The sequence below is a fragment of the Hemicordylus capensis genome, chromosome 1, assembly GCF_027244095.1.
Source record: "Hemicordylus capensis ecotype Gifberg chromosome 1, rHemCap1.1.pri, whole genome shotgun sequence".
Taxonomy (NCBI): domain Eukaryota; kingdom Metazoa; phylum Chordata; class Lepidosauria; order Squamata; family Cordylidae; genus Hemicordylus; species Hemicordylus capensis.
The window spans coordinates 182,460,814-182,471,377 of NC_069657.1; positions in this window are offsets into that span (position 1 = coordinate 182,460,814).

Below are 10,564 nucleotides of genomic sequence, written 5' to 3' on the forward strand. Positions count from 1 at the left end.
GTGGGGATGGAGAGTCGGCTCCGGCTGCCAGCGCCGCTGAATCCTCCTTAAAGTGACAGCGTCACATTTGCTTTTCGCTTGCTAGGCGCCCTCGGGACGGCCAAGAACCACTAGAGCCAACAAGGGAGGATTGAGGCAGGGCAAGCGACCCAGAGAGCCCGCCGGGGTTTTTAGTTATGCTTAAAATGCAAGGGCTTCTTACGCATGCAGTCTTAGCGCCCTATAGGACTGGGATGCAAGTCTGCATGCAGGAGTGTAACAAGGGAAGAGGCGGCCCTGCTCACCCCTCTCCCCGGTGGCCCTTCAATCAGAGTGAGGGGGATCATGAAGATAAGGAGGGCGCTGGGGGCCCGGGTTCTTTGCACCTGTCACAGCCCTGTCTGCATGCAGATCATGCGTCGACGTCATGAAAGGGGCTACAACTGCAGTGAACTAGAAGGTATTCGAAAGTTTGAGGAACTGGTGGAAGGGTGCCAGAGACACTTCTCATCTAGGGCAGGCCTTGGATTTACGAGCCACTCCCCACCCCCACATACACGTCGGAGCCTCTTTCTCTTCTTCCCCGATGCATCGTCCAGAGCACAAAAAAGAGTAATCTTAATGACTGTTTCAGGCAACCCTGAAATTAGAGGGACACAAAGCCCGGTGCGCACCCCCCTCCCTCGCTCCCATTTTAGCCCAATCAAGGAGGCCTCCTCAAAACAGGAGCTGAGAGTCTGTCACAAAAGCAGAGGCTTTGGGCCTCCTCGGACAGGAGAAATTTATTGTGGCAAAGACTTTTGCGAGCTATGCATTGACTTCTTCCATTTATATACCACCTATCCAAGAATGGCTTGGGGCAGTTTATTCAATTCCATGTGCCACAGATGCATCAGATCCACACATCTGATGAAGTGGGGTCTTATGCCACCCACTCACCTTTAAGATGGCAGAGGGTGTGCGTGTGTGACTTGTCTAGTAAAACACCCCATCAATGCTGTGCTTTAGAGAACAGAGTTTACCCAAGATAACTTAACAGGGATTTGCTACTCCTTAAGTCCCTGACAACATATATGCACACTCATCAGGGCGGACAAAAGTAGTAGAGGTAGTCCCCCCCACCCTCACTCAACCTTCTCATTATTCAAGCCTAACCACATTTATGCAAATATATAAGTCCATTGCTTTCAGAGAGACCTAGTAATTCCAAGTAATTATGGGATGAGTTAATATTCACAAGCAAGGAAGCTCTAATAACCATAGATAGCGGGACTAACTCCAGGTTTAGATAAATTAATGGAGGACAGCTCTATCAATGGCTACTAGTCTGAGGGCCATAGGCCAACTCCAGTCTCAGAGGCAAGATGCTGCTAAATACCAGTTGCAGGGGAGTAACCGTAGAAGAGGGGGCATGCCCTCATGGCCTCACCTCTTGCCTGATAGGCCTTGGACCCGATCCAGCACGGCTTTCCTAATCTACTTATATCAGGGGAACTTGCCTTCACTGAGTCCCCTTTTCCATGAGCCTGAGAAAGTCGTATCACCACCACTACCACACAGACTATGAAAGCAAATGTTCTAAAAAAAAATCAGCAGTGGGGGCCCTGGGCCCTCAGCAGCTGCACTACTGATCTTCAGTGCCAGCCCTGGAACTCACTTTTGTGTGTTAGTCCCATCTCAGAGGTACTTGATCTTCAAGGTTGCAATCCTCTGTACAGCTACCTGAAAGTAATGTAATTGGCTGCACTCCAGCGAAAAAGCGTCAACAACACATATCCAGTCTTGCACAGCCCTTCTAGAGCACAGGGAGTATGGATTCTGAAGACTCTGCACAACAGTGTGCACACCAGGGGAGTTGCACACAGGTTCCTGTCACACCCCTTGAGTCCTTTATAGTGTGCATGCTTCATGCGTTGGAATGTACATGAGCTTCTATAGTACCTACTTCAGAGTAAACATGAATAGGGACAGAGTTACAGCATATGAATATTGCAATGGAAGTAGCTAATAATGTTACTGTGCTGCCTCTGCACCAAAGCTGGGGTGTACAAAATAAGAGACTAAAGTGCCCAAGGCTAGCTGTTAGCAGCAAACTAGATGGGGCTTTAGTGGAGCATTCTACTGTGTTCCACCTAGCATTATGAAATCACCCAGTGCATGTAACCCACCAGCTAGAATTTAATTACAAAAATGTCTGCTTTATAAGATTGCGAGTGTTGACTGTTCAACTCTCGTTCAATGTCAGCTCCCAAAAACAACACCTTCAGATGGAATGCAGCCTAAGCCTACACAGAACTGGGTGCACCTGAAAGACAGCATGTATACAATGACACTAACAGCTCTAAATGACCTGCCATCATTAAAGCAACGTAGATGTATCACCCTTCTCCTCTACATCAGATTTCATAGGCGAGTGTGTGGTGGCAGCGGGGTGAGGCGAGAGTTCATTTATCCTTATTCTATGACAGATACTTGCTGGGTGAAAACACTAAGTACTTCACCCCCCTCTGAACAGAGAGTTGGCACCAGAAGCAGGCCTAAATCAAAGCCTTAATCAATACATATTGGCTTGGTTTGTTTTTAAATGACAACTTGGTGCGTTGGTAAAATGTGGGGATATGTAATATTTCCAGTTTTAGTAAGACGATATTAAAGATAGCCTTTCTTGCTGTTTTGTTTTATGTTTATAGATTTTTTCAAAACAATTACATTTCTCAAAAAGGTACATGAATTGAGGTTTTAATATATGTCAGTCTATTTAAATGCTGTATAATAATACATAATACATTAAATAAAGCCCCATCTGTTATGGATTTTGAAGTGTTTGTAGCATTGTTAATACAAAATAAAGTCATACTTCCCAATGACATACAGATACCAAATTTCCAATACCTAACCCTGCCACTAAAATAAGCAGAATGCAATTTTTACACTAGAATATGTTTGGTGAATGTTTAGATATTTTGTTTTATTTTTTAGAATAAATTCTGAATATACTTCCTAATTTTCTACAGCTACCAAATTTTGCATGAACAATCGTGCCATTTAAGTTAGCTGGATGCACTATATTTTAATTGGAATATGCTTGCTGAAAGGATTTGATTTTGTGTTGTTGCTATTTTTAGATTTGTTTTTATTTATTGTTGAATTTATATACTGCCTTTCATTAAAAACAACCCCAAGGCGGTTTACAAAAGTTAAAAAACATACAATAAAATGACAGTAAAAACAATTAAGCTAAAAATATAAAACAAATCTAATTTAAAAACTATAAAATACATGTATAAAAACTATAAATGGATAAAAACACATAGAAGCAGCAATAGAAACAGTCATGTAAAAGCCTGGATAAAAAGCCAAGATTTAAGAAGCTTTTTAAAAACTCTGATGGAGTCCGAGGAGCCACCGGGAGAGCATTCCAAAGTCTGGGGGCAGCAACAGAGAAGGCCCTGTCCCTTCATTGTCGGCACCCGGAGCAGAGCCCCCTCAGATGACCTTGTCAATTCTGAATATTATAATATTCAGATGCAATTCTGAATATAATAATATTTTAACTGTTATTGTTCTCTGTAGATTTTTAACATTCTATCATCACATCACAGATTCCAAGAGGACATCTCACCCAGGAGAAGAAAACCTGTTTCAAATTTACGATGATTCAAAATTTACCAAAAAGAGTCATTCATACAATAACATTAATAATGTTAAGTTGAAATCCGACAAATTTCAACCTGTTTTTACTTCCCTTTTGCAAACACACTAATATAATTTTTAATTACATATTTTTACTTCCTTTTAATTTTCCTATAAGTGTAATCTACGCAAAATGACTTTGTTGTGGTCAGCAATGGGCCTCACCTACCACATAATACTCAGTTATAAAAAGACCCATCGTTAAATGCTTTAATTGATCAACAGCACTATTGCTTTCTCCATTTCACTGCTCAGCTCCTCCAACAAATAAATAGTCAATAACTGTTTTGCTTGCACAGATTTGGTTGGTAATTCCCATGTAACCCAGCAATTCTAAACACACTTCCAGGCTAAAAAGGAATTTCCCCCACCATGCACACCATGATTTGCAGCCCTTTTGCCTAGGACAAATGGGTGGCTGTTGGTGAACAACATGCACAAATGGGATTCTAACATTTATTTCGGTAACAAGTTGCATAGCAACAGCAGAATACAAAGGGTTATCAGAAGGCACTGTGATCATAGAGTGGGTCAAAAGATTTCTCACATTGTTTCGCATAGGGGCCAATTGCACAGGTATATGCCTTCAACAGCAGCCATCTGGAACACCTGCATTGGTGCATGCTTTTCACACAGCAGGATAATGTTTAAATTGAGCCTCAAACATTTAGTGTGTGTTCTTTCATTTGATGGCCAGTGTTCAAGTGGAAGTAGCAGCACTGAGTTTGCATGACTGAGCTGGCATTGGATATGAATGGGCAAGCTATTTGTCACTGTAACCATGGCTTTAGTAATTATTGCTTGTGCACTGCACACCATTTCATGAATGTAAGCATTTCTTAAGCACCAATGCAATACAATGGGTTATATTATCACAGCCACTCTAAGCAAAGATAGAACAGCTTATTTGTGACACTTTTGCTTGCCCATGGGCCCAGGACAAATAAATATACAAGGAAGAAAGGAGGACATTGTGGGCTAAGTGAAAGTTTTAAAGTGACCTCTCCAAAACACGTTTTTTGAAAGGTCTTCCAAAATATAGCAATCCTCATTTCCACTGCATTGTCTTCTCAAAAACCATTGTTTAAACAGTGAAGTCTCCTGATTATTATTCACAATTTGACAAAAAGTATACTCTCTGAGATAATTACAACAGTTCTGGCCTTAATGTGATCTATACATGTGCAAGAAGCAAGCTTTCAGAACACAATTTGCTTCTCTAAAGCAGGAAAGAAAAAATGTTGTTGCAGCACTCCAAGTGGAAGAATGTTCTTTGAGCTGCTGCCCTTGTGGTGGTGATGGAACTGAGCAGGAAGGTGTTGCCCTTGCACCAAGGCATCCCTTTTACTGTTTCTCAACAAAAAGGTCTCAAAGTGGTTTATACAGCATGTGTAGCAGACTACTAAATTCCACTAGGAGGTAGAAGTGGTTCTAGGATGGGCCAAGGATCGTTTTACACAGGCACATATGCTGGCCTGCATAGAGCTCATGAAGAGTTGGTGCCGTGTAAGCCAAAGCAATATAACTTAACCTTAGTTGTGCCTTAAAGTGACACTATTCATGATAGGGGAGAGGCATGCCAAATATGCTATGGCAGCACAGGCAGAAGTCCACCATTACACACGGCAGGGGGCAGAGCTGGATGGAAAATGGAAATGCTTTCATAATAATGGAAATGTTCCCATTCTTGAAAAAAAGTTTCACTAGACTTAAAAAAAGAAAGAAAGAAAATTAGGGAGCTCCCTCTCCAAGGCAGGGCTTTGTTACCTGCATTAACATGTGGTGACTTAAAGACTGTGAAGAGTTTTGTGCATCGTTAATGAGAGTTTTTCATCCATTAGGGGTAAGAGCTGCTAGATAAAATTTATTCTATAGCTGTAAACTATTAAAGAACAAGGAACCAAAAGGCTTCACAATAATTCAATTGTTATGGAAGACTGCTCTGGAAGATTTAGAAAGCCTTTCTGAAATCAAGTTAGAAAATGAACCTACATTCTGTAAATCCTTTTGTTTGTATTATTTAGAGCTCATGGCACATACTTTAAATAAAAGGGAGGTGGGAAGTACCATAACACCCTTATCAGGTCCAAAGACCATCTAGTCCAGCGGCCTGTTTTCCACAATGGCCCACCAGATGTCTCCAGGAAGCTCACAACCAGGAAATGAAGGCATGCCCCTTCTCCTGCTGTTGCCCTTCTGCAACTGGTATTCAGAGGCATCCTATATCCATTGATAGACCTGTCCTCCATGAATTCGTCTAAGCTCCTTTTAGAGTCATCTAGGTTGGTGCCAGTCACATTCCGTGGCAAAGAATTCCATAGATTAATTCATGCATGGTGTGAAAAAATACTTCCTTTTGTCTGTCCCAAATTTTCAGCTAGTTTCTTGATATCTTGACCACTGTCCTCCAAAACTGTTTCTTGAGGTGACCCAGAGGAAGGGAAATGTCTATCTACTCTCTCTATACCATGCACAATTTTATAAATCTCTATGAGTTTTTCCCTTAGTTGCCTTTTTTCTAAACTAAAAAGTCCCAAATGTTGGAGCCTTAGCACACAAGGAAGGCACCCTAGACCCCTGATCGTTCTGGTTGCCCTCTTCTGTACTTTTTGCAGTTCTACAATATCCTTTTGTGATATTTTGACCAGAATTGTATATATTTCAAATGTGGCTGCACCATAGGTTTGTATAAAGGCATAATATTAACAGTTTTATTTTCAGTTCCTTTCCTAATGATCCCTAGCATAACCTTCTAAATACTATTTACCCTGTTGGTGCCCAAGCAGTTTGACACTAACTTAATAAATAATAATAAAATAATAGGCTGTGGCAGAAAAAGACCAAAGTAATCCCAGTGGTCATTGGCACCCTGGGTGCAGTTCCAAAAGACCTTGAAGAGCACCTCAACACCATAGGGGCCACAGAAATCACCATCAGCCAATTACAAAAAGCAGCTTTACTGGGAACAGCCTATATTCTGCAACGATATCTATAACAGCAACAACATTGACAATAAAATTCTGGCATCCCAGGTCCTTGGGAAGGACTCGATGTCTGGATAAAACAAACCAGTCAATAACACCTGTCTGACTGTGTAAAATAAAATAATAATAATAATAATAATAATTATAATTATAATTATTATTATTATTATTAATAAGAACTTATCCTTTCTGCACTGCACACACTGGATGAGTACCACATTAGCCATATCACTTAAATTTACTGCCACTTTTCACCATCTATGCTAACAAGATGTTGTATTGGTAGGGTTAAAATAAATTATTGAACTGGCAGATCTTTGCAAGAAAACCCCATCAGCCAAGACCAGCAAAATGAAGTATTTTTCTCCTCTTACAAAACTGATAACCTAAACCAGATATGAATCCACAAACGATGCAAGGGATTGGAGTCAATGCAAATAACTGACTATATAGGTTCCTGTGAATTACAAAGGCAGAATGACTCACAGGAACATTTTGCTTCCAAGCCTTATAAGGCTGGCAAGTTGCATAATCCTTTTATTTCTTACTCTTAACTGGGTCATAAGGTGTCCTTAGCTTGTATTATGTTCTGTGAGTAATCTTTTGGCTTAATGCTTATGAACAATATTCTTTTTCTCCCTCAATTTCTAAGTCTTTCCTCCCTTGGTTGTTTTTTTGGTAGTGAGTACTAGACGTCTGAGCTCTTAACGAGTAGCAATTGAGAAGTGATGTGGTAGAACTTATTGATGGAACTGCCTTGGGGGTGATTGGTCAGCACCCTTAGTTTGGGTGAATGTGGGGAATTTAGCTCAAAAGGGGAGACAGTTCCAAGCAGTTTTAATTGTGCAAGCGTCTGAATTCAAGAAAATCGGCTTGAGAGAGAGGTTTTAATTAACAAAAAGGAGTCTATTGAAATAAAAAATAACAAAAGCAATAAGACTAAGTTCTAGGTGGCTCTAACGGAAAGGCAATACAAATATGTTTAAAGATAAGACTATCGTAAGGCACATTTAGCTTAAAGTTCCAGATTATGTGTAAACTCCCAGGCAGGCAAGAGAGAGATGCTAAGAAAGGGGGAAGGGGGAAGTTTGAATCAAAGTGACCGATTAGGGTCCTGAAAGCTGGACAACCGCTATACTGTACCTGTTTCTAGACAACAGGGCTTCAAGCAGCAGGAGAATCACGTCCTTCAGGGGCAGCGAAGTGTAAGGCAGGAGTGCTGCAGAGGTTAGTGAAAGGATGGATGTACAGGAGATAGGTGTTGCGGTGGACCCAGCTTCCTACACCTGCTAGGGACACTGGCTGGAAGGGCACACGGACCAATCCAGGTAGTGATCTCAGGCTCTTGAGGTTGCAAGAGAGCATAGGGAATGCTCCACAAGATCCCAAGTATAGCATACAAGGGAGCACAGAGATGGTCTTGCTGAAGTCCTTGTTGCAATGAAATCCCAAGTAAGATGGAGAGGGGAACACTTGTAGTAGTGGAATCAAGGAAGCATATTGAGTCATGGAGTTAGGGATACTTATCCCAAAACGTGTCTTGGGGCATCTTTCTATTGTCATGCTTTGCTGAATAGCAGAGCCCAGATGGGCTTGTTCAGAATGCATTGCTACTAATCGTCCTTCCTGGGTAGGTGTGTGAATAGCCTATTATATGCAAGGCTGATTGAGATGAAAATCAGATTCAGCAGGTGCATTAAAGAATATCCTGTGCTGGGACTGACTCTACCAATAATTATCTCAAAGGTTTTGATAGGCACACTTTCAAAGTTACGTCACTGAATCACCCCTTTTGTGGAGACTGCTGCTGCATTTGTCTTATCTGCTTTCCCTTCCTAGCCTAATTGCTTTGTTAGCAACAAGTGTTCTCTCTCTTACGAGAGGATGAGGGCAGTTTTAGTTTATCCTGAGTCCAAAATGACCTTGAATGTCAGATAACTTGCAATAGCTAGTTCTGGAGTCTGCTTAGCTGGGCTCCCACATAGGGAGAGGAGGTGTAAAGCTAATCCCCTTTGCAATTTGTGTTACTTGCAGCCCAAATCTAGGGGCAACCAGTCCACTGCCCTGCGTATTTAAGAGAACGTCTTCTTCACCATGAGCTTCACCGCCTGTTAAGATCATCTGGAGAGGTTTGTCTGCAGTTGCCGCCAACTTGTTTGGCAGCAACTTGGGAATGGGCCTTCTCCGTTGCTGCTCCTGGACTTTGGAATGTACTCCTTTTGAAATAAGAGCCTCCTCATCTCTACAGTGCCTTTTTAAAAGTTGCCAGACACACTTATTCACCCAGGCTTTTAATTAGATTTATGGTTTTAAATTTTTAATGTTGGTTTTAAATGATGTTAATGTTAATGATTTTAATTGTTTAATTTAGTTTTGATTTTAATTGTTTTTATTTTGATGTGAACTGCCCTGAGCCATTTTTGGAAAGGCAGTATATAAAATCAATCAAACAAACAAACAAACTAAGCAACTTGTCCCCCTGTATAACAAATTGGGAGCTCACATTGTGGTGCAGCTCCTGAGCACAGCAAAAGTGCTATCTCCAAGCCTGGAGATACAGCTGTAAATGGGGCTTCTGGGAGCCGGGCAGAATAAGCTCAGCTAGTAACAAACTTAATGCATGGAATTATTAGGACTTAACTGTAGTTATCTTTTCTTCATCCCAATATAACAAATGTCCGCTGCATAATATTATACAGCTTGTACTTACTTACCTGCATGCATGTGTGTGTGTGTGTGGTGCAAATGTATTTATTCCAATGGCTCAAGGGCAAAGCGTTTCTAGTCTCAAAACAAATAGGACTGCTTTTTATGAATAGCAAGTGATCCATCATCCCAATCTGGTACTGTGCACCTAAGTTAATGTACAATAGTACCATCAGCTGTTTAGGGAGTAGGAGAGAAGAACTGAGAGGACTAAACTCCTTACTCCACTTATCAAACAATTGGTCTGCACTAAAAAGTCAATTTATCTGACAAGTCTTACACATGTTGTTCCTAGGAACATAGGAAGCTGCCATATACTGAGTCAGACCATTGGTCCATCTAGCTCAGTATTGTCTACCCAGACTGGCAGCAGCTTCTCCAGGGTTATAGGTAGGAGTCCCTCTCAACCCTATCTTTGAATCTTCTGCATGCAGGGGCTGTTCCCTGAGTGACACCACCCCCAAGGGGAATGTCTTACAGTGCCCACACATGCAGTCTCCCATTCAAATGTAACCACAGCAGACCCTGCTTAGCAAAGGGGACAATTCATGCTTGCTACCACAAGACCAGTTCTCCTCTACAAACTGCCCACACAGCATGAGTTCACACACGACTTCTCACCAAACTAGGGATCTCTGAGGGGAAAAAATCTACCACTACATGTATAAACCCTTGCCCCTCCAAGCTGGATCAAGCACATGTATTCTGCCATCTAGAGGCAGAATCCAGAGCTCCTTGTATTAAGAGAAGGCACCTTGTGCTGGTGCAAGGGGAAGCCTATCACCCACTGCTACCAATTCCACGCCACTCTGCATCAGATCTCTGTGCCATTTTGCAAGTCTCATCTACCCTCAAGAGCAGCTTTTCAGGGAACACAAGAGGCTGCAGTGGTAAGGAGATGGTAAGAAGGGCCTTGTGAGTGCACAGAACTCAACTTTTGATCATTTGGATCCCACCTGAGCATAAACTGGTATCTGACTGCAGAGTTCAACACCTGGAAAATGAGACTGGTTTTTAAGAAACGGAAAGCCTTCTAGCCCTTATGGCTGCCAAGAAAGCTCCTGTGTGTGGACAAGGTACAAGAATTCAGAGAACAATTTCCCAAGTTGGGGGAGAGGGGCTTCATAAAGGCCTAATGATAATTTTACTCAAAATGAAGAGCCCACATTTTGATAGATCAAGTCTTCACCACATATTAAAAA